Genomic DNA, 23,408 nt, shown 5'->3' with positions numbered 1-23,408 from the left:
GTACACTGAGCTTTTTTATTTTTTGTTTTATTTTATTTATTTATTTTGAGACAGAGTCTCACTCTGTCACCCAAACTGGAGTGCAGTGGCGCAATCTCAGTTCACTGTAATCTCTACCTCCTGGGTTCAAACTATTTTCCTCCCTCAGTCTCTGGAGTAGCTGGGATTACAGGCATGGGTCACCACTCCCAGCTAATCTTTGGATTTTTAGTATCTCCATGTTTGCCAGGCTGCTCATGAACTCCTGATCTCAGGTGACCTGCCTGCCTCAGCCTCCCAAAGTGCTAGGATTGCAGGCATGAGCCACCACACCTGGCCTTTTCTTAAGTAGTTTTCTACATTCTGCTTGATAACTGAACAGTTCTGTTTTTTGTTTTGTTTCTGTTTTTAGCTTATCCTACTTCTCTGGCATTTTACTGTGCAATTCAAAGAAGCCAGTTGGCACTTGAAACTTTTACCCAGACATCTTTTAATCATGATTCCATTAGGTACACTTTCTATCTTCCATATTATCACAGAATATGATGTTGCTAAACCTTCCCCCACCCATCACCAAAAAGCTCCTATAATGATTTCTTCACTCTGTTTTTAAGTGGCTCCTTGAGGCTCTTCAGGTCTCTGCCCACTTCTCCCCACAATACCCATTCTAAGGACAATGCCACAGATTTTGTTTGTTTACAGTACTGTCACACTTCGGAGTTTTAAATTCTGTTTTGGTAATCTATGGCTGTATGACTCAAAGCAGCCAAATTCTTAGATGCTTAAAATACTAGCAACCACTTATTATTTTATCATTTTTCAATTTGTGCAGACTGGACCAGGACAGCTTATCTGTTCAAAATAGTGTCAGATGGAGAATTCATTCCCAAGACGGTCCACCCATATGGCAGGCATTTTGGCACTTGCTCTTCTCTGGGAGAATTGATTCTTCTCTGCACTTACTGTTCCCTGTAGTTTACTTGCATTTCTCCCCAGATTGACTGCTGAGTTTCATGAAGAAGGAAAAAGAAAGGATCACGTCTTTGAAAGACTAGGGTTGGATCTGGTAATGCATCACTTTTGTCATGTTCTATTTGTCAAAACGGTTTCAAGCGTATAGACAAATAGACGCACCTCTTTGTGGGGAAAGATAATTTACAGGTTTCTTAAATCCACTACAGCATTTAAATTTGTGGCAATTCAACATTTCCCATTACTTCCACTAATGTTACAGACAATACATTTTATTTTCAAGCACTATACACCATAAGTAGAGCCAAAGAGAATAAAATTGGAAATCTGATTTTAAGAATTTGACATTTGCTTATGAATTCTGTATAACTCACAAAATCTAGTACATAAGCACTTACTTAAAAATTTTAACATCTATGTTTATGCATGATAATTTAAATTTTTATTTGTCACTGACTGATGGAAGGAAGTGATCCAATACTGTTTATCTGTGTATTTAGCCCACTGCAACCTAGTAATTTGGTACTCAGGTAAGCTAGTCATTTTCTGCCATTCATCATAATCATTAACTACTTTTTTGACAGTTTATTTCACAAGAGTTGGGGATAAACTGCCTTTCTGTTAAACATTCAATATATAAATAGCTTCACATAACTTGCTTGCACTAGTCAGAAAAGATCAATTGTAAAAAAAAGCAATTTTTTGGTATAGTATGCTCTTCATTTTAGGGGTTTTTTTTTTTGTTGTTGTTGTTTTTTTCTCATTTAGTGTAGAGTTTTACAAATACGTCGGTATAATAATGCTTGGAAAAATCCTGAGACAGTATTATTTTATGGTTGGCTAAATTAACTACCAAGATTAAAATCAAATTACTATTTTAGCAGTGAAATGTTTTTATAGATCTGTTTATGTGCACGAATGTGCATGCATTGATTTTAGTAATTTTTCAGGGCACTGCTTTGACTCCCCAAACCTACAATTACATTTGCTCAGATTGTAGTGAAATGTAATCTCCTTCTCATTAATTTTAACCAAAGAGACAGCTATTTTATTTCTAAAACCAGTTCCCAGAATTTCTTATCTCCCTTAGATTATGGATAAATATTTTATAATATTATAATCAAAAGTCTTATATGAATAGTTTATTATCTGAAACAGTCAGGACATGTTAAAGAATTCTCAAAAAAAAAGAATTTTCAAGTTTATTGAAGCAAGCTTTGTTTTTTTATGAAGCATAATAAAACAACTGAAACTAAGTGGCTTTTTCTTTATAATCCTTTTCGAGTATTGCAATATAGTTTAATTTATAAGAACTATTAAAACTTTGATTAAAATTGGAAACACTTGACTTTAGAACATTACCTCACCTGAATGCTGAAGAAATCTCTGTGTTTCAAAGGACAATTATCCTGTGTGTCAGCTCTTTTTGTGATAGAAGTAAAAGTTGCATTGCTCTCCTTCAAAATTCATGTTGTGCTTTTTTCCCACAAACATAGCACTACAAATTACAACTGGACCTTTTCTCAGAGATCTAATATAATTTTAAAAAATTGAGATTTCAAAAAAATGTAAATTTGTTTTTAATAAAGTTTCTGTTATTAGAAGAACTTAAGGTATACTAAGGGCACAAAAATTTCAAATACATTTGATTCTAAGCACTTTACAAATGATAGAAAATCTTTAGCTTTAATACATCAATATAAACCTTATTTATTCATAAAAAATAACATTTTTGATGAATGTAATTAATTACAGTAATTAACAGTAGTTGTAGGCAAATGTATTTTTTGTGATCTGAGTATAAATAATAATGGAATCATTTAGTATATCCAGTTTTAACATTTTGTGATTTTATCATGCACTGCAATTATCTCTGAGGCTTAAGGTGAAAAATGTTTTTCTCTTAAATTTCATTCAGAAATTGGACTCAGAAAAATTAAAAAGCAATGGTTGATAGGACTCTGACAAAAAGTAAGTAGGAATTTAGAGAGCAGTGATTCTTAATCCTTTTATGTCATGGATCACTTGAATAACATATGTCCATTCAACACATACATAGCGAGTGCTGCAGCCTACCTGATCTGGGGCTGGCTTCTTGGGTCTGCAGCCCTGGCAGTCACATGTGTTTGGACGTACCACACACATGGATTAATGCTCTGCTATTGCTATCTCAAAATTCTTAATAATTTTTGAACAAGGGATTCCACATTTTCATTTTGCACTAGACTCAGCAAATTTTGTAGCTGGTCTTACCTGGCCCTGTGTTCTGCATGAGCTCTGAACGTAGATACTCCTGGTCTACATGAGGAGAGATATAATAAAGAGGTAGACAAATGAATCTATAATTAAAAATTATAGTGGTTTGCATGAAAGAAAAAAATAGGGACATTGTTCTTTAGTCTGTTTGTCCTGCTATAACAAAATTCCTGAGACCCAGTAATCTATGAACAATAAAAATTTATTTCTTACAATTCTGGAGACTGAGAAGTCCAAGAACAAGGCACCAACATCTGGTGAAGGCTGTCCTCTGCTTAACAAGATAGTGCCTTGTTGCTGCATCCTTTGGAGAGAAAGAATACTGTGCCCTCACATGACAAAAGGAATGGGAAAAAGGAACCCACACCTCCATAGTTTTTATATGGGCACAACTTACATCCATGAAGGCTCTGCCCTTCTGACTTAATCATCTCCTATAGGCCCTACATCTTAATACCATCATATTGCTGATTAGGTTTAAACACATGAATTTTAGGAGACATTCATATTACAGGTATTGATCAACTTACCACCTATGCAACTTACGACCATTCGACTTTACGACCACAATCGCTAGCCACAACTGCTCCGCGTCTGGCAGCGCAAACGTTGCCCAGCTGGGCGTACAACAGTGCGGCCAGCTTCCGGCAGCACTACCATCTCCGTGTGCACCATTTCAACTGTACATATAGCCTACTCAACTTACGACCAAATCGTGTTATGACCGAGTCGAGTACTAGCTGTATAGCAGTTATGAAGACTAAAGAGAAAAATATGTTAATTTATTTAAATTGTTTACTCTAAAATGACCTATCTAGAACACTGAAATTTTAGCTAATACTTGAAGGATGAGCAGGAGCTGATCCTGCGGTAATTCAGGGAAAGAGCCTTCCATGCTTAGGAAATACTTGAGCCGATGTTTTAAGGCAGGTGTGGTAGCCTTGCACACCAAACTTCATCCAAGAGTGGTTCAAGAGTCCAAGCTGTAAAGTATAGTTGTGGAGCTAGCTTACTTATTAACTAGCAGTCAAAAAGGATTTCATCACTTGTGGCAGGTGAAACACAGACAGCAGCTGGCAAACGGCAGCACTCTAATCATTAAAATCCTCACCTGTGGTGAACTAAGACATTTCATTTGCAGAAGAGAATGTACTTGATGGAGTAATGCAGGAGGCATTTGAGATGTATGAAGGAAAAATAGGATTGGGTAATTACAACAGTAACTAAGGGCCATTGATCTTTTACAAAATAATAACAAATAACAGGATAAAAAAAAAAAGAAGCCAGAATTAAAAGCTAGAGGCCCTCTTTGTTTATATACATTAAAAATGCTCATCTTTTTTCCTGAGGAGGCAAAGAAAGCTGAGGACTCAGCCCGGGACTTTTTAATAAGTGTTATTGAATTTCAAGGCAGTTAAACAATCAAAAGAGGCCTTTTATGCCAAGGACAGGAGCCTAGTTGGAAGAGCTAGAAGCTTAACGCTTAAGACATAGGCCTCTGTCAGATGACCCCACATATTTTGCCTCTCCACATTCCTCTGATCATGGAGATATGATACAACCCTTCTGATTAAAAGCTGACACACTCTCTCCAAAACTGGAAGACAAGATTTCTCCCCTTGAGATCTCCCAAATGTTTCTCTCACATAAGTCAATATGGATCATTCTCAAAACTCATCCCAACTCTCCTAAAGGCCCAGGTTTATGTTTTAACATAGTCAAACTGGGGCATGCATTGCCAGAGAAAAGGAACTATACCCAAATAAGCTACAAGGTCTAGCTGACATGTACCAGCTGAGCCAGGAGAGTATGCATGAGACTGGATGCTAAAGTTTCTTAATCAAAGGGCAGGATTATAAAATGAAGGAGGACTCCAGAATTGGATACCAATTTATTTCCTAGAAGCATGTGAAAAGTGAGAGTCAAAACTGAGGAAAGATAAAATGCAGAATTTTCATGACATGTAATGGAAAATAACTCTTAAATGATATTTTTCACTGGAAGACCTAAGGGGCCCATGACGTACCAAGACCATAAGGAATGTGCTAGTGAGGGGGGGATCAGCGTTAATAAATAGTTCAGTGGTACAGATCCGCCAAAGGTCAGAGCTGATGGTAGAAAAAGCTGTTGTGGAAGTAGGTTTACTAATATCAGTGGGGATGATAGGACATCTAAAGAGTAGAGGTCAAATAGCATTGCTTAAAAGCCAAAAGCCAAGGGTCACATTCTTAGTAATGATGATAAATGACTGGAAAGGTTAGAGTGGAAACCACAAGGACTTGACCTACTGAGAGATATGGAGATAGTTAATAGAATATGTCAGCCCCAAGGGTAAAATGTGTGGATCAACAATAATACCACTACTTACTTTTACCAGCAGAAGAAATTAATGGCAGATGACTGAAGTAGAGGTTTCAATAAAACCTTTCAGTTTTCAAAACCAAAACCAACTGAAAGACGTGGTCAGGTCCTGAAGAGAAAGAACCTTGCAACACAAAAGAGAGTAAATAATGTAGTGAATCCCCAAGGGGATTTTGGCTAATTGCTCAATTACTGTACACCGGCAAAAGAGGAATACCCAATTATTTCAAGTGTCTGAATTGACATGGATATCAAGGGACCTAAAGTACAAAAATTGTTTTCTTAGTAGATTTGAGAAATTGAGGACCCTAGATGACACATGAAGTCAGGGCTAAGGTCTGATTTACCAAGGCTGCTGTGTTCACAGAGTCCGGTGCTCATTACCTGTCAGTGAATAAGTGAAATTGACATACTTGATTGTTGGCACACACCTCACATTGGATACATGATCTGTGGGGAAGATATTATACTATGACAAGTTAAGAAGTCTATGAAACTACCAACTATTCTTCCTAAAAATATAAATTTAAAATTACCTTTTTTTTTTTTTTTTTCAGGAAGATGGGGGAAATTGATGCCACCCTTAAAGACCTGAGGTTCTGGAAAGGTAGACCTCATCATTTTTGTTTAATTCATTTGGCTAACCCTTGCAAAAATTTAACGGCCAAATCCTGTAGATGATTGTAGACTATTGCAATCTCATAAGTGATAACTACAAAGGCAAACTTGGGACCGGATGAAACATCTGTGCTAGTGAAGATGAATGCAGTCTCAGGTATATGATGTATGATTATTGACTTGTGAATGCTTTCTTTTCTATCTCATTCAGAATAAAGAACCAGAAACAGTTTGCATTCACAAAGAAGAGAAAACAGTTCACAATTACAGTTTTGCTTTGGGCCACCTTCTGACTTAATATAGACCAAAGAGATCTAGATTACCTACCTGGACTTCCTACGGATAGTCAGGATGATCCATTTTGTTGATAATAGTATTTTGATTGGGCCTGATGAGGAAGAAGAAGCTGGTATATTGGAACTGTTATAATTCACATATATTCCAAAGGGTAGGAAATAAAATCTATGCATATTCTGTGGCATACCACATCAGTAAAACCATTAGGGGTGTGGGGTGTCAGAAGCTTACTGGGATTTTCTCTTCAAACTAAAAGATAAATAGCTGAATCTTGCACATCCAACCAGGAAGAGAAAACAGTGCCCTTAGTGATCCTTTTTGGGTTCTGGATATGGCATATTTCATACCTCGGGATATTATTCCAGTACATAACATGGATAACTTGAAAGTTAATAGCTTTGAATGGGAACCAAAGCAGAAAGTATCTCTATAGCAGCTTCAGGCTACAGTGCAATTAGTCCTGTGGCTAGGGCCTAAGATACAGTAGACCTTATGTTGTTGAAGGTATCTGTGGTAGAAAAAGGTATCCATAGAACATTTGTAAAAAACCCCAATGAGAGAATTAGAATGGCTATTGTCATTCTGGATGAGGCCATGACATCTACAGCAGAAAATTACATACCTTTTGAAAAATAGCTCCCGGCATGCAACTGAGCTCTAGTAGCAATGGAAGTCAGAACATGGATACTGACTGATATGGTTTGGCCGTGTCCCCACTCAAATCTCATCTTGAATTGTTGCTCCCAAATTCCCTATGTATTGTTGAGCGGGGGAGCCAGTAGGAGGTAATTTAATCATGGGGTAGTTATACCCATGAGGCTGTTTTCCTAATAGTGAGTGAGCTCTCATGAGAGCTGATACTTTTACAAGGGGCTTTCCCCACCCCTGTTGCTCAGCACTTTTCCTTACTGCTGCCTTGTGAAGAAGGATATGTTTGCTTCCCCATCTAACATGATTATAAGTGTCCTGAGGCTTCTCCAGCCATGCTGAGCCGTGACTCAATTAAACCTCTTTCCTTTATAAATTATCCAGTCTCAGGCATGTCTCTATTAGCAGAATAAGAATAGACTAATATACCAAGTGACAATGAATTGAGAGCTGCTTTCCACGCATTGGGTCCTGTCAGATGACCAAGACATAATCAGGGAGACACAGCAACAATTGAGTTTAAGATAGAAGTAGAATATTCAGTATTGAATATAAACATAGCTAGAACACGCAGACAAACTGCCTAAGCAAGAAACCTGAGCCTGGTGTAGTTGATCATGCCTGTAATCCCAGGTACTCAGGAGGTTGAAGTGAGAGGGTCATTTGATACCAGGAGTTTGAGAACAGTCTGGGCAACATAGCAAGGTTTTGTCTCTAAAATAATAATAACAATAAAAGAATGCTCCACCATTGTTGCACTGCCTCTGCGTCAGTTCAGGCCTGAGACTATACAGAGCCCCTCTACCACCAGCTGTAAAAGGATGAAAAGTCCAAGCTAGTTATATGGATGGATTGACTTCGCATGGGGGTATAAATAAAAAATGGACAGCAGCTGCACTACAGCTTTGTCTTGAAGGACAATGGCAAAGGAAAACCTCCACAACAGGTCAAGCTTTGAGTGTTACCCTCATGTACTGAATAGAGAAGTAGTCCAAGGTTAGAATATGTATGGCAAGCTGATTATTGCTTTAGTTCACTCCATTTTATAAAATGTAAATACAACTTTAAAATAGTATTAATTCTTTAATATTCAGGCATATTCACCATTTTATGTTAAGAAAAAATCAAATTTACTCTGTACGTTTAGAATTAAAGATTGCATAATATATAAGTAAAATGATCTCGCACAATTTAAAAAGAAAATAATTAAAAATTCTGAATTTATGAACTCTCTCTGGATTAAATAAACTCTGAATATGATTGATTTGGCAGGGAGGGAAATCTAGATACAAGCATACTTTGCTAGTTACTCCAGATTAATTAACATTATCTCTTTGGTTTTTTTTAGGCATCCAAGTATGTTATTTTAGTTTTGAAAGTCACTAAGTAAAATTATCCAAAAGTAAAACAATCTTCCAAATCCACTGACCATAAAGATTAAAATGATAATATCTCTTTAATACATAAATAACTCCAGAATTGAAACAATGTTTGAATAGTAAAGGACTTAAACTCCTGTTTTATATAAAACTGTGTTCTGAAATAGGCATGGGCAAAGATATCATGACAAAGACACCAAAAGCAATTGCAACAAAATCAAAAATTGACAAATAGAATCTTATTAAACTAAAGAGTTACTGCATGGCAAAAGAAACTATCAACAGACTTAACAGGCAACCTACAGAATGGGAGAAAATTTTTGCAAACTATGCATCTGACAGGGGTCTAATATCTAGCATCTATAAAGGAACTTAAACAAATTTACAAGAAACAAACCCGTTAAAAAGTGAGCAAAAGATATAAATAGACAATTTTCAAAAGAAGACATATGTGTGGCCAAAAACCATATGAAGAAAGCTGAACATCACTGATCATTAGAGAAATGCAAATCAAAACCACAATGATATACATTCTCACACCAGTCAGAAGGACTATTTTTAAAAAGTTAAAATCAACACATGCTGGCGAGGTTGTAGAGAAAAAGGAATGTTTTTACACTATTGGTGGGAGTGTAAATTAGTTCAGCCATTGTGGAAGACAGTATGGCAATTCTTCAAAGACTTAAGATGGAAATACCATTCTACTCAGCAATCCTATTACTGGGTATATACCCAAATGAATATAAATCATTCTATTATAAAGACACATGCACACATCTGTTCATTGCAGCACTATTCACAATAGCAAAGACATGGAATCAACCTAAATGCGCACATCAATGATTGGCTGGATAAAGAAAATGTGCTACATATATACCACGGAATACTATGTAGCCATAATAAAGAATGAGATTATATCCTTTGCAGGGACATGGTTGGGAGTGGAGGCCATTATGCTTAGCAAACTAACACAGGAAAGAAATTCAAATACCTCATGTTCTCACTTATAAGTGGGAACTAAATGATGAGAACACATGAACTCATAGAGGGGAACAATGCACTCTGGGGCCTACTGGAGGATGGAGGATGGGAAGAGGGAGAGGATAAGGGAAAATAACTAATGGGTACTAGGATTAATGCCTGGGTGTTGGAATAATCTGTACAACAAACCTCCAAGACACATTTAGCTATGTAACAAATCTGCACATTCTGCACCTGTGCCACAGAACTTAAAAGTTTAAAAAACACCTATATTCTGACCAATAATTTTAGGAAAAGATCACTTTCTTATATACAGATGATATAAAATAATGAAGTTTTCTCACTACACAATTCCTTGAAGTATATGTATATTGAATATATGTGATAGAATGGACTTGCTTTTTCAGTAGTGTCTTTGTATACCATTGGCACAGTGTTACTTGGATTATGATAGAAAATAAATCCTGCCCCAGGAAACATATTACATAGAGAAAAAGCAAGCCAATTAAATTGTGTTATTATTCATGTTAATTTTAATCACAGATACAGTTATAATGACATTTGTTGTTTCTATTATATCCCTGAGGTCATTAGGTGTTTTTTGTTGTCGTTGTTACTTAGATTGTTACTTAGATGTAGCTCATCTCCCCAGGTTGACTATAACTTCTTTAAAAACAGTGGCCAGCTTTTCTATATTTATTATCAACTGCTCACACTTTGAAATCATGACTTCATTTAATACTTATCAATATCCTTAAAATATATACTATTATTGTCTCCATTTATACATGAATAAGCTGATTCTACTTTCAAGAGGCTAGTACCTTGCACAGGCTTTCAAGTAGCTGAATGGAGACTTAGACCCAGATCTGATTCCAAAGTCAATATTATTTTCCCTTTATACTACAATAATTTTTGCATCCTCAAAATTGACAATGAATCATAGAAAATTAGAGCAGTATACATTTTTTTCTTGCTAGTGTTAGGAAACTTCTTGGTCTAAAAATATAACTATAAAGTCCAAAGTTTTCTTCCTTCCTTCCTTCCTTCCTTCCTTCTTTCCTTCCTTCCTTCCTTCCTTCCTTCCTTCCTTCCTTCCTTCCTTCCTTCCTTCCTTCCTTCCTTCCTTCCTTCCCTTCTTTCTTTCCTTTCTTCCTTCCTCCCTTCCTTCCTTTCTTCCTTCCAACATTTGAGCTTCTATTTCTGCTGAATACTGTGTTATGTTGGAATTTTTTTTTCCTTTATAAATCCATTTAGGATTCAAACACAAATTACAACATGTGGATTTAAATTACTGTGCATTATGTCATAGTTTAAAACATATGGCTATCTTGTGTAGAGGTTGGACTGTCATCTTAATTAGATATCCAAATTTAGTAATTTGCAATAGCAGAATTGCTTCAGTTTGTGCAGTTACTGTTCACAGACATTTTTTAAACAATTATAGTAAAATATCATAGAATTTTAAATAATTTAATGATAAGAAAAACATCAGAGTTCCCATGAGTGTTGCTCATTATTAGTATTTTTCTTTGAATACATAGTAACACCAGCTATAATATATTGTGTGCTCACTATATGCCATGGAGTTAGCACTTTGTTATTCATGTTCTACAAATTAGGAAACTGAGAGTTAAAAGAGTTCAGATATAAACACTACACAGCTGTAAAATAGTTGCTGTGACTTCAATTGAGACTTAAAACATGGTTGTCTTTATCAGAGCCAGTGACCTTACCCACTGATACGGTTTGGTTCTGTGTCCCCATCCAAATCTCATGTCAAATTGTAATCTGCTCATGTTGAAGGAGGGGCCTGATGGGAGATGATTGAATCATAGGGGCAGACTCCCCCTTACTATTCTTGTGATGGGGTTCTCTTGAGATATGGTGGTTTAAAAGTGTGCAGTACTTCCTCCTTACCATAGTAAGACATGCTTGTTTCCCTTTCACCTTCTGCCATGATTGTAAGTTTCCTAAGGCTTCCCACAGCCATGCTTCCTATACAGCCTGTGAAACTGTGAGTCAATTAAACCTCCTTTCTTCATAAATTACCCAGTCTTAGGTAGTTCTTTACAGCAATATGAGAACAGAAAAATACTGAAAATTGGTACCCAAATTAGGGTATTGCTATAAAGTACCAGAAATATGGAAGTGACTTTGAAACTGGGTGATGAGCATATGTCAGAACAGTTTGGAGGGATCAAAAGACGATAGGAAGATATGGGAAAGTTTGGAACTTCCTGGAGACTTGTTGAATGGATGTGACCAAAATGCTGATAGTGATATGGACAGTGAAGTCCAGGCTGAGGTGGTCTCAGATGAAGACAATGAATTTATTGGGAACTGGAGTAAAGGTCACTTTTGCTATGATTTAGCAAAAAGACTGGTGGCATTTTGACCATGCTCTAGAGGTCTTCAGGGAGATGATTTAGGGTATCTTATGGAAGAAATATCTAAGCAGCAAAGCATTTAAAAGTGGTCTGGCTGCTTCTACATGCCTATGCTCATTTGCATAAGCAAAGAAAATTTATATTTAAAAGGGAAGTGAAGCATAAAAGTTTGGAAAAATGGCATCCTGACCATGTGGTAAAAAACCCATTTTCTGGGGAGAAATTAAAGCCTGCTGCAGAAATTTGCATAAGTAAAGACAGACTGAATGTTAGCCAAAACAATGAGGAAAATCCATTCAGGGCATTTCGGAGACCTTTTTAGCACCCCATTTTATCACAAGACTGGAGGCCTAGGAGGGAAAAATGATTTCATGGGCCAGGTCCAGAACCCCACTGCTCTGTGCAGCCTTGGAACATGGTGCTCTGCATCCCAGCTGCCCCAACTCCAGCCATGGCTAAAAGGGGCAAAGGTACAGTTTGGGCCATTGCTTCAGAGGGTGCAAGCCCCAACCTTGGCAGCTTCCATGTAGTTTTAGGCCAGTGGATGCACAGGAGGCAAGAGTTGAATGTTTGGAAACTCCACCTGGATTTCAGAGGATGTACAGAAATGCATAATGTCCAGACAGAAGTCTACTGCAGGAAAGGAGCCCTCATGAATGGCCTCTGTGAGGTCAATACAAAGGGGAAATGTGGGGTTGAAACCCCCATAAGAGTCCCCACTGGGGCACTGTCTAGTGGAGCTGTGGGAAGAGGGCCACCATCCTCCAGAGCCCAGAATGATAGATTCACTGATATCTTGAACTGTACATCTGGAAAAGCTGCAGGCACTCAATGCCAGCTGTTGAAAGCAGCTGTAGGGTCTGTACCCTGCAGAGCCATAGGGGCAATAAGGCCCAAGCCCTTTGGAGCCCATTTTTGCATCAGTGTGATTTGGATGTAAGATATGGAGTCAAAGAAGATTATTTTAGATTTTTAATATTTATATAATATGGTTAGAAAAATTTTTCAAAAGTTACATCAAAGACTTAATTATTTAAATAATTAAATGAATTAAAGGTTTACAAAACTATAATGTCAAAACAGATGATAAAACTCTGGTGGTAGACTTAATACTCTCTCATTATACTTGGAAATTTGTAATTAGAACAAAGACTAACCATATTGGTCATAAGTGCACCTTCAAAAGACTCACAATATAACTAGATTATTTTTTGTTCTAATGACAGACATTGAAAGGCTTTATTGTGGAATTCTGATGAGTTTTATAAACTGTTATAAATTATTCTGTCTTTCTTTTCAGGGTCTTAGTCTTGTTTTAGAAGAGAATGAGACTTATCTTCAGATTAAACCCAAGAATGCTGTGTTTAATTTCCTAGAAAGGCAGAGTCCTGTGTCTTGGTGCTCACTGTAAAAGAAAATAGGGAGAAGATCAAATGGCTATTAATTAGCACCATCATTTCCATTTAAATTGGTGTTGGGGCTCTGATTATCCACTAGATGTTAAAAGTGGTTGAGGGGTTACAATGGCTTACCTCTTGAAAATAATGTTATAAAGAAAATTGAACTACATACAAGCTACATCACTTGACACTTTCAAAGAAGATAGGTAGTTTTACAACGATCTTTACAAGTGTCTCTGAACTTAGATTTTTTGCAACTGTTTGCAAAAGTTGGTAACTTCAGAGTTTCCAGATGCAGTGAGTGATTTCATACAGAAACTTGCAAGGCAATGAGGAATTCTGAGTCCTTGGACCATATACAACAAGATAGTCAAGTCTGTAGTATGCCATCTTCTTTGGCAATTCTGGGGATTCAAAACTATTTTGACTTACCTCTGCAAAGAATAGTCAAAAGGGAGAGTATTCTTGATGCTAATAGGCTTCCCAATTTTACTAGAACCTCTTATACAAGATACAAAAGGCACAGCTTGGTAATGACTATTTGTAATATATTGTAATGTCTGAAAATGGATTTATCTCACCTAAACTGAGCCTGAGAGATTTCTAAATATGAATCGTAGCCGAACATTCACAATGATATCACAAAACTGTAAGAAAACCTTGTATATAATGAGGGTTATTGCTACAAGAAACAACTGATTGCAACAATAAAACAGTTTCCTTTAATGCCTATTTTGTTCTGAAGTTAATTCCAGTCTCTATGAATAAATATTATTCACATTTATTTTGGAAATATTATTTTTTGAATATCTTAAAGCTAATGATTTTGAATGTCCTTTAAAAATAAATTCATGAAACTTTCACTTCTGAAAAAAATCATGTATGTCCGCATCATCTGTTCTTCTGTTAGAAGCAAAAGGCCAAGTTGAGTAAAAAAATAACCTTTGAAAAACAATAAATTCTACGTTATTTCATAATCAGAGTTTTCTCAACCCATCAGCCACAACTCTATGAAAATATTTGTCACATATTGAAATACTCACTGGATGTCATTGATTTTAAGACAAACCAGCACTTTTCAATATTGCTGTGGTAACAGATGCTATATATCTAACAATATAGAGACTGAGAGACTTTGGTATAATTGCAGAGTTAAAAAATGAAAGTGTTAATATGGACATTTACATGTGTTTAAGACATAAATATATTGCTTTTAAGTATATAAACAAATTAGCTTTCTTTAAAATTTTCTTTTAAAATTCTATTCAAAAAAAATTATCTTAAAACTTATCGTGGCACATATATTTAATTATTTGTTTGTGCTGAAATTTTCATGCAGATTTATAATTCATCAGAAGAAATTTGGCATCATATTATAGGCCTTTAACTGACTCCTGACTCTCATTTTGTATAAAAAATTTTCTCCTGAACAGAAGATAATTTTTCTTGTAATCCTCTGTGTGCAATGCCACCTTAGAGGAATGTATAAGCTATTGCAGCTTATACATGTTTTATATTTTTTGTACAAAAATAAACAAAATGTATAGAAAATGTGAAAACAAAGTCATAACCACAGTTATCTGCCATCTAAGAAACAGTGACAGCTAAAGGGTGTTTGCTCGTTCCTGATATCCAAGTACATTTATTTAAGTATATTTCCCAGCTATGAATCAAATAGCCCCTCACAAACATTTAAATAGGGAGAAAGAAGGCATAGAAAATGTTTCTTTTTGCTAGTACCCTAGCAGGGTGAAAAATTCAATAGCTTTTCTTGAAATAGCTTTTCTTTCATAATTCCTGAATTTTAGTATACTTATGATTTTTATTTTATTTTATTTTATTTTATTTTATTTTAGACAGGGTCTTGCTCTGTCACCCAGGTGCAGTGGTGCAATCTTGGTTCACTGCAACCTCTGCATCCTGGGCTCCAGTGATCCAGCTCAACCTCCTGAGTAGCTGGGACCATAGGCGTACATCACCACACCAGGCCATTTTTTGTATTTTTCATGGAGACAGGGTCATGCCATGATGTCCAGGCTGTTCTCGAACTCCTGGGCTCAAGCAATCCTCCTGCCTCAGCCTCCCAAAATGCTGGGATTGATTAGAGGTGTGAGCCACGACACCTGGCTTATTTTTAAATTGAATTATTTATGAACTGTTAGATATAGGAAAAATCAAGCTGTTTTTCTACTATTGTACTCATCATTCAATACATAATACTTTACTGCTTGTAACCAAAATATATGTGAGATGTTTCCCTACACATCATGCAATTCTACAGGGGGCAACACCTGGGTATGCTACAATTCAGTTCACTTCTGCAACTACCTGTCTGGAGTTGGAATCAGATCACTCAAGGGCTCAGTCCCACAAGATTACCCTCACAAGACGTCCATTGCAAATCTCAGGTTTATAACTTGTACCTCTGACTAAAAATGTGCATATTTTAGAGATAGGAAGAGGTACATTTCTAATTGCCATTTATTTACTTATGCCTATTTGCAATAAATTGATCCCAAAACACTACCGTCTTCACATTTAATATCAAGGTGTTCTGGTTATCTATTTTTATATAATAAACTATCCCAAACTTAGAAGCTTAAATGACAATTTCCCACCTAATGAAAGGGTGATGCTGAAGTGTCGGACAATGAAATCCCTGTTATTTGACCACACCACTTTCTAAAATGAGAAAACTATGTTTGTATATTACAAATCTGTCAAATAGAGAATGCTGAATGGTTTACTTGATGCATCTGTCATTCTGAAATAAGAATATTAAGTTTTTGATAATCAGAGTAAGTGGTAGAATTAGTCCTTTTTTATCCTTCTTTGGGAAATGTGAGGTTATCAAAGATACATGAAAAGCATGTAAGTCTTAATTCATATATGTGTTGTGAAGGGTAGAAAAATTTGGAAGCTTTTTCTAATGCCTCTTAATCCTTGGATTTGGACCCATCTGAAAGAAAGTTATAAGCTCCACAGTTGAACAGCATGGAATGCACCAGAAGAAATGTAACAGTTCACTCACCATGACCCTAGGATAATTACATGGTTAGTAGCTTGCTCAGAGATGAGAATAGTGAACGCTGTGAAACTTTACAGCGTTATGAAACTGTACTTTCCCAGTTCAACTCTAGAATGTTATCACCTTCACCTCTCAAAGTTTCCATTTATTTATTTATTATTTTTTAAATGGAGATAGAAATAATACTATAGCTGATGACACAGAGCATGTAAGAGAGCTTCATGCCATGGCCAGAGAAGAGCTTACACTAAGTGGTTGCAGTATTTATAGGAGTAACTAACTAGATATTCTTTAAAAGGTCTTTCTCTTAAGGAAATTCTTATGTTAACAGGCAATGAGTTGAATACCTAGCAAATACTCACCAATGTACACCAAAGAAAATAAATTAATTTTAAGAAAGTTTCTTATTAAGCTAATATTTATTGAATGACATTTTCAATGCCAAGTGGAGCACTCAGTGAATAAAACAAATATCCAGCCCTTTTTTAAATTTCCATTCAATAGGGAAGAAGATAATAAGTAATCAATAAATGAGTTATAAATGCCCAAATTCCAGGAAGGACACTGATACTCCTGAAAGCATAATAGAAGGAGGCAATTTTTACTATTTTTACTTTCTTTATTCAATGAGGAAGAAGATAATAAATGACCAATAAATTAGTCATAAATGCCCAAATTCAATGAAGGGATACGATACTCCTGAAAGAATGATAGAAGGAGGTTATTTTTCTAATCCAGATTACTCTTGATTACTAACAGTAACCAAGGAATATCTCTGAAGAGGTGATATTTAAACTGTGTCCAGTGATATGACAATTGCCTAACTAGTTAATTAAAAGCTTATAAAAGAACAGCAATTATATATACAAAGTCCCCAAAAAGAGACAAAGCTAGGATTTTCAAGAAGTAAATGAGGCCCATGTAGTTGGAAGGTGGAGAGAAGGAAACTGATATGAGATGGGACAAATGAGGATGGGCCAGGCCATATGATTTCCTATAGGCCAATATTATAAATTCAGATTTTCTCTGAAAGAAAACAGGAAGCCTTTGAAAAACTCTAATAGAGTATGCTGCCTCCAATATTTGTGTGTGTGTGTATGTGAACATTATTCTATAATTATTTAAATATTGACTTGAATGAGTAACAGAAGAAGAAGGTAGAGACAAGAAGAGGTAACTAGGGTCACCCTGGAGAAGACAGAAAGGAATGTACAGATGCAAGATATATTTTGGAGAAAGAATTGACTGATTTGATGGATTAGATGTGGGGGTTAAAATAAAAAGAATGAAATAGAAAGGATGGTAGTGCTATTTGCTCAAATACAGTTGATGAGGCTTTATGGGTAAAAGCAGACATTCTGTTTTAGGATTTCAATTTTGAGACCTTAGCCTGACATCCAAGTGAAAATTTCAAGTGCATAATGATCTGAATCTGGACTGCAAATATACATTTGGAAATCATCAAACCACAGACAGTCTCCAAAAGTACGGGATTAGGAGAGGTCCCCACAGGACAGGGTATGCAGTGGAGTAGAGAGACCTGGAATTGAGTCCCGAGAAACTGCTGTACTGGGCAGAGGGGAAAGGCTCAGAGGAGGAGTCGCCAGAGAGTTGCAAGAAAAACTAGAAGGAAATGGTGTCATGGATTCAGAGAGAGGACCGCGTTCCAACAGGACAGTATGGTAAGTCTGGCCAAAATGCTGTCAGGAGACCAAGAAACATGAGGATGAAAGAGAAACATACTGACTTTGGCAGCAGGCAAAGTAGTAGTGACACATTCAAGTAAGTCATGGAGGAATCCAGATGGACTCGCATGTGGCTCAGGCTCATCTTAGTGACCAATTAAAGATATAATCAAGATGCCAAAAGCCATTAATTAAAAGTCTTGAAATGCATTTATGTAGTAATATTAAAGGATATCCAATTAATAACCCCAAAGTAAAAAGTCCTTTAACCTCCTATATTTTCTCCTTTCTCACCCCCTCACACAAATCACATTTGCTCCTTACTTTCCATCTCCATTATTTTGTGAATTCTGATAAAGTTAAAAATCTCACATTTTTTGCTGATTTTTTTGATGGTTTTTTTTGTTTTACTTTTTCTATGCTTTAATTTTATTCTCATTTTTTGTAATAAGTAAGGGCCTGGGAAACATCCCAGCAAACAAAAATACCATAGTCTTTCAAATGATTTCTATGGCCTTATTTTTCTCTGCCTACATTTTCTACTTCCTGTCACCAAAATCTTGGGACTTAGGCTGGCAAGAGCAGACCTTTCCTTACGGGACAATGAGAGGATGGTGGAATAAAGCGCTAAGGTGCAAAGCGAAAATTAACATCAGAATGCAGAAGGTGGAAGAGAGGAAGTGAAAAAGTTGTGAATGTGTATATGTTAATAAAGGTTGTTCCTTGTCACAAGACCATCACAGGGATTTATCACTCCTAGTGACTCACCTAGCAGAAAGCACCAATGTCAAGTGTCCTCAAAGAGCCATCTTATTTGCCAAATTCAATGAGAGAGGAGAAATATATGATCTTTTTAAACTAACTAATTCCAATGGAGACCAAAAAATAGCTTGTTACAAGAACACTGGTACAGTTAAGAAAGAGGGCTATAGTTAGACAGTGTTACATAAACTCAAAAGTTAGATATAAATCCTTTAAAATATATTACCAAAGAAAAGTATCCTGAGATTTGGTTTTTGCTTTCAGGTGTACTCAAGGATGTTAAGATTCTCAGAGGCAAGGAGAAGCCACACTTTCTTGGAACGTGATCCACTGCCATAAAAATGACGTTTACTCATAGGACTCCAGGACACTAGCCTCTAAACACCTACTAATTATCAAAAATAGTAAGTGGAGTAAGTAATGCATAATTATGAATTCAAACTTATATTGTATTACATTTCCTATTTTGACACTTCATTAGAAATATCATGTTTGCCAAACCACAAATCTAAAATATTTATAGTTTGATTTCTCTCATTTTAAAAATAAGAAAATTTAGACATAAAATATTTAGTGTCTTGACTAGGAAAATAAATTTGTTAGACTGAAAACTATTGCAAAAGTTCCGGTATTCCTTAATGTAATAAAACAAAGTTTGGTGAAAAAGAAAAGCTGAAACATTGAAATTTTACATGATGATTACATTCATATAGCCTTTACAAATAATTCTATGGAAAATAGAGGAGATCTGCATTTGATATTCTTCTCCACAGTGTGAGAAAAGTAGAAAATAAAGCAGCCCTATGGGTAATCCAGATATTGAATTCAACAGTCAAACACTTGTAAATATTTATAACTAAAATATTTCATAAAATATATTTTCTAAGATATCTGCACAGGTAAGCGGCAGTGGGTTTTTAACCTTGGAGTTATTCCTGCCCCATTCATGTTCTTGTTCAATGAGAGTTCTTTCAAACTTCCACTGCAGTGATTGATCTTACTTTAATGCTGGATTGGCTGCTAGGTCGCAACTGGAGCCCCCTCTTCCCAGAGCTTCCTGCTGGCTTTTTGAACAAAGAGGCTCACCTGGAATTTCTATCTAGCCCCCTCCCACAGGAAAGTCAGACAAAAACTTTACCTCCCGGATGGGGACGTGAATGGAGACTTGGGGCTGGGAAACTCTTGCCTTTGAAACCATGCCCCTTGTGGACTCGCGTTTCCTTAACACAGTCCCTAAATATGCTGTACAAAACAGATGAAAAGATAGAATTTCAACAAAGAATGAAAATCTATAAAAAGAAATAAATAAACATCTTAGAACGGAAAAAAAACCCATAAAATTAAGAACGATGGAGGAGTTTAAAAGGAGACTACAAACGGAAGACAGGATTAGCAAATCTATTAACAGGTTGTAAGAAAATGTTTAAAGCATGAAGAAAAAGCTGGAAATATGATGAAGCTTAAGAGAAATAATATGGGGCTCAGTCAAATGATCTAAAAACATTTAATTGTAATTCCAGAAGAAGAGAAGAAGGAAAAATGGGAAAGAAACAATATTTGAAGGAATAAATGCAATAATTTTTCAAAATTGTTGTGAGACATTTCGTCAATGTGAATGTGACATTTAGTCAATATGGATCCAGAAGTTCTACAAATACCAAACAAAAAAAATTACATAGAAAGCAAGCCCTGGTATGTTATAGTCAAACTTCTAAAGTTAATTGAAAACAAAATAAATTAAAAGAGCCTAGAGAAAAAGAAAAATCAAATTCAAAGAATCAATAGTAAGAGTGACAATTGATTTTTCCACAAACAGTGTGAAAACTTAAGAAAATGGAACGTTGGTATTAAAGTGCTGAGAGAAAAGAAAATAACTAGCCTCAAAACTTAAAGCCAGCAAAAATAGCCCTAAAAATTTAGGCAAAATAACGATGTCTTCAGGCAAACAAAAGGTCAGGCAATTCCTCAACCAAAGACCTGAAGCAGAAGTATTCAAGGAAGTTGTTCAACCTGCAGGCAAATGAACACAGAAAAAACCACAAAACTTCAAGAAGGCAATTGTGAGCTGGTGAATATGAGTCATGACTAAGAAGGATGGTTAAAGAGTTAATGATTCTGCCCAGTTTGAAGATAGAAGGAAAAAAAGGTCAAGAGCCAGGAATCTAGGTTGCCTCTGAAAAAGGCAAAGAAATCGATTGTATCTTGCATACTCCCAAAAGAAATGAAGCCCAGACCACATCTTGATTTTAGCCCAGTGAGACCATGGCAGATTTCTAGCCCACAAAATTGTATGATACATGGATTTGTGGATTTTTAAAATTATTCTATGGTAATTGGTTAGAGCAGGAAATAAAAACTAATACGGAAATGCAAATTAAAATGAGATGAGATACTACACACCTACCAGAACTGCTAAAACAAAGTTTTAGCAAAAATGTGGTACTAAAATAGTTACAATGTTGGTAAGAGTATAAAAATGATACTTGTGTTATTGAAAACAGTTTGGCATTGATATCCTAAAGCTAACTAACGTATATATATATATATATAATGAGAATATATATACTCATAAAAATAAATAAATGTGCTCACAAAAAGGCACATATGTGAATGTTTGGACCAATGGTTTATAATAGCCCTAAACTGAAGACAACTTAAAGCTCATCAACAGAAGAATGATAAAGCATGGAGGTATGCTAATACAATGAAACACTATGGAAAACTAATGAACTGCTGATGTACACAATGGTATAATCACACAGATACTATCTTAAGAAAGAAATCAGACAATAATGGTTACATACTATATCAGAAGTTAGAATAGTGGTTCATTCTGAGGTGGTTAAATACTGGAAAAGTATATACTGGAAACTTATGAATTCTTTATCTTTCAGTAAATGAAGTTTACACCATTACTCTGTATTTGTATGTGTGTGTGTGTATTGATCCATATGTGTGCATCTAAAATCAAGGTGAAAACATAAGATCAGAGTACTTTATGCTCCTTTATGTATTTTATTCTTCAATGAAAATACAATAGTACGTGTCCTGTGAATTGTAAATTATGTAGAAATACAATAAATGACAACAACAGCACAAAAGATGAAAGACATGAACTTAAGTATATAATTATAAAATTGAGTACAAAAGAACTAAGCAACAATTAAATAATATTTAGCATTTTTGAATGTTTAAAATATTTAATTGAAATTCCAGAAGAAAAGATAAAAATAGATAAAAGTTATATATAAACACATACCACATAAAATTGACTTGCAGCCAAAAAATTCTCATCATCATTACAAAGTTGAAGATTAGGGCTTTATTATAGTAGTTTAGCAGGGAAATGTTAAATGGTATTCTCACAGACAAAGAATACAGAATTAAAACAAGAAGACAAGAGTTTTGCTTCAAAAGGATCATTGAAGTGGAAAAGTTTTATAAAGTGGTAATTTTAGCTAGGCTTCCATTATACCTACATGTATTAAAATAATTTTGCATATCCAATCTGGTTTAAATGAATTGTTTTCATTGGGCTAACTTTTGAAATATTAATTTTTCATAAATTAAATATGCTTATTAGGATATGACAAAATTACCCTTAGCTAATTTCAAATATCTCTCTTGAATGAATATTAAGTTTATTGTAAATTACTTTGAGATAATTACACTTTTGACATATAAAGTCAGGCTACATCCTTGGCTGTAAGTTAGGGTCTACCTTGAAGAAGGGGATTTTTCTTCCTGTCAGTCAACTATGGAAACGACAAGTATTCAGACAGCAATTGAAGCATACAAGTCAGGTTTTACACTGATGGTAAAGGGAACCCATTTTTCATTTGTGACTTTTTGTTTCTGGTATCTAGATTTTGAGGATATGACCAGCTCAAAGCACAAGAGGAAAACGCATAAAATTAAATTATCTTAAAGTTCTTGCATATTTCAGAAAGTGGTAAAAATACTAATTTGAGGTAACATTTGATTCATCCAACCCTGGAGAATTCCTCTCTGCTCCTCCCACCCTTGCCGCCTGACTATTCCTCCCCAGCATTATGCTCAGGCCACAGGACTGATGCTCAGCAATGCTTTCTACTTCCCACCTGATGTTAATCTCAGCTTGATCATGCTTCCTCTTGTCTCCTGATACTGGACTCTAAACCCCAAATACATTGGTGTTTCATCTCCTCTCCAAAAATTTTTCTCTTGGACTTTTCTGTTGGCTTTTTGGATTCCAGCTTTTTCACAGGGTTCTTTGACTTAGAGTTCTAACTCTGGCATCACTGGTTGTCTCAGTTCAGGACTCCCAATTTCTGCGTAACAAGCCCTTATGAACTTGATAAAACTCCAATCTTTGGAATCAAAAATAGGTTATTGATATCAGGAAGTGGCTGTTTAATGACTTAATAAGGAGCCATGCAACCACAAGAAGGTGAGAATTTGTTTTTGGTAATTTGTCTTTTCCACTTCAGTGGAAGCCTCTTCAGGGCAGCACCGTCATCTGTTTTTTGCTGTTGTTATCTTCAGTTAGTAGAACAGGGCCTGGCTCACGGTAAGCACTCAAAATCTTATTTGATGTAAAAGTTCAAGAACGATTATTTCTACTTTATACTGACTATCCACAGAGAAGCTGGCTTGAGTTCTCAAAGCAGAGT

The 23,408-nt window shown here is 35.6% G+C and overlaps 1 long non-coding RNA gene across 1 annotated transcript; it reads left to right on the top strand.

Moving 5' to 3' along the window:
* The first annotated feature begins 7,456 nt into the window (after positions 1 to 7,456).
* On the top strand, positions 7,457 to 21,607 carry LOC116560781. Its single transcript, XR_004273132.1, has 3 exons — positions 7,457 to 7,563; positions 15,318 to 15,320; positions 21,595 to 21,607. It is a non-coding gene; the product is annotated as an uncharacterized LOC116560781 (long non-coding RNA).
* The last annotated feature ends 1,801 nt before the right edge of the window (positions 21,608 to 23,408 follow it).

Source organism: Sapajus apella, unplaced genomic scaffold (assembly GCF_009761245.1).
Source record: "Sapajus apella isolate SASKATOON/1434 unplaced genomic scaffold, GSC_monkey_1.0 scaffold27, whole genome shotgun sequence".
NCBI classification, from domain to species: Eukaryota; Metazoa; Chordata; class Mammalia; order Primates; family Cebidae; genus Sapajus; species Sapajus apella.
Note: the sequence above shows the minus strand (reverse complement) of the source record. Positions and strands in the feature narration are given on the sequence as shown.